The following is a 2,778-nucleotide window of genomic DNA, read 5'->3' as shown; positions in this document are numbered from 1 at the left end:
ATGGTGGAGGTCAGAATCAAAAGATTCAGAAGCTTAAACCCGGGAATGGAGCTTAAAAGAATCATTTTCAGAAGACAGGACCGCGGGGAAAGGATAGTAGACCTCAGATTCAGGAATGTAAAGTTTGTGGGAAGAGACACCCGGGAAGGTATAACAAACTGGATGTGACCTGTTTTAGGTGTAACCAGAAAGGGCATTATTCAACAGAGTGGCCAAGTGGAGCAAGAAAGCTAGAATTAACATGTTTTAAATGTGGAAAGTTGGGCCATGTGGCTAGAAATTGTAAGGAGCCTGTTTAGAAGGCAAATGTTCTTAGGGTTTGCTGGACCACCGCTTTTCCTAGCACCAACAGCTCAGCCCAGAGCTAGAACCTTCAACATGATAATGAAAGATGATGTGCAAGATATTAATGTGGTGGCAGGTATGCTCATTATAAACTCTGTAGAAGTAAAAATATTAATGGATTCTGGAGAAACTAGATCATTTATTGCAGAAAGTATTCTTGATAGACTAAAATATGTTGCGTACCCTCTTGAAACCAATTTGATAATAGAAGTAGCAAATCAAGAGAGAGTTACTGTTAGTAAGATTTTTCCCAATTGCGTATTGGTTATCGAAGGTCGACACTTTTCTGCTGACTTAATTCCTTTTAAGTTAGGAGAGTTCAAAGTTATATTAGGAATGGATTGGTTATCAAATCACGAGGCGCAAATTGAGTGTAAAAGTAAGAAGGTGAAGTTAAAGACTAAGGATGGCGTTGAAGTGATATTCAAGGGGAAAAGACAAGAAAAGAAATTTCTAACGGCTATTCTGATGAGGAGATTGTTACGTCAAGGATGCGAAGCTTATTTGGCTCATGTCAAAGATATAGAGAAAGAATCCATACGGATTGAGGATATTCCAGTAGTAAGAGATTTTCCCGATGTGTTTCCAGATGAATTACCTGGACTACCTCCAGATTGAGAGATCGAGTTCACGATTGATTTGGCTCCTGGAATGGAACCAGTATCGAAAGCTCTCTATTGAATGACACCAGTTGAGATGAAAGAACTAGCAACGCAATTGTAAGAATTATTGGATAAAGGAGTAATATGCCCAAGTGTATCCCCGTGGGGTGCACCAGTGTTATTTGTGAAGAAGAAAGACGGAAGTATGAGGCTGTGCATTGCTTATCGCGAATTGAATAAGTTAACGATTAAGAATAAGTACCCTCTACCGTGAATCGATGACTTGTTTGGTCAATTAAAAGAAGCTACTTATTTTTCAAAGATTGATTTAAGATCTTGGTATCATCAGCTAAAGATTAAAGTGGAAGATATACCCAAGACGACGTTTCGAACGAGATATGGACACTATGAGTTTTTAGTAATGGCGTTTGGGTTGATGAACGCGCCAGCCGCATTTATGGATCTTATGAATAGAGTGTTCAAGCAGTACTTAGATAAGTTCATTATAGTATTTATCGACGATATTTTGATATATTCCAAGACGGAAGAATACCATATGGAATATTTGAGGATTTCTTTAGAAATTTTGAGGAAAGAAAGATTATATGCCAAGTTTTCAAAGTGCGAGTTTTGGTTGAAAGAAGTTAAGTTTCTTGGACATATAGTCAATAGTGAAGGAATTAAAGTAGACCCAGCCAAGATAGAAGTTGTGATGAATTGGGAAAGGCCCAAGACTCCTATGATGGTCAGAAGTTTTCTGGGATTAGCATGATACTATAGAAGATTTGTGCAAGATTTCTACAAGATTATTGTTCCATTGACTAAGTTGATAAGGAAGAACGAGAAGTTTGAGTGGACAGATAAATGTGAAGAAAGTTTTCAAGAGTTAAAGAAGAGATTGGTAACCGCCCCAGTCTTAGTGTTACAAGATTAAAAGGGAGAGTTTGTGATCTTTAGCGATGCTTCATATAAAGGTTTAGGATGTGTGTTAATGCAACACGAGAAAGTAACAGCATATGCGTCAAGGCAACTAAAGCCACATAAACAGAAGTATCAAACGCATGATTTAGAATTAGCAGCGATTGTGTTTGCTCTTAAGATTTGGAGGCACTGCTTATATAGAGAAAAATGTGAGATATATACAGATCATAAGAGTTTAAAATATATTTTTACACAGAAGGAGTTGAATATGAGACACAGAAGGTGGTTAGAATCGATAAAAGATTATGACTGTACGATAATTTATCACCCCGGAAAAGTGAATGTGGTAGCAAATGCTTTAAGCCGTAAAGAAAGATTGAATATGTTAACTTCATCAGAAGATTTGATCAAGGATTTTGAAAAGATAGAAGTGCAGATTACAGAATTAGGAAGAGGGGCCATGTATGCAATGTCATTTCAACCAGAAATCTCAGAAAAGATTCGATGTTGTCAAGAGCAAGTATTGAATCACGAGAAAAGATAAGTTGATAAGAGAGGAAGTTAGGGCTCAAAAGGATAAAAAAGGAATATATCGCGTTAACTCACACATTTGGATACCTAATATTGTGGAGCTAAAGCATGAGATTTTGCACGAAGTGCATAACTCCAGATTTTCAATTCACCCTAAAAGTATGAAAATGTACAAGGACTTAAAATATAACTATTGGCGACCAAACATGAAAAAGGAAATCGCGGAATGGATAAGTAAATGCTATACGTGCCAAAGAGTAAAAGCGGAACATTAATGACCAAGTGGATTGCTTCAACCACTGGACATTCCTGAATGGAAATGAGAACATATCGTGATGGATTTCGTGGTGGGATTTCCAAAGACCAAGTCTAATCATGA

Source organism: Apium graveolens, chromosome 8 (assembly GCF_009905375.1).
Source record: "Apium graveolens cultivar Ventura chromosome 8, ASM990537v1, whole genome shotgun sequence".
Taxonomy (NCBI): domain Eukaryota; kingdom Viridiplantae; phylum Streptophyta; class Magnoliopsida; order Apiales; family Apiaceae; genus Apium; species Apium graveolens.
This window is presented reverse-complemented; position numbering follows the sequence as displayed.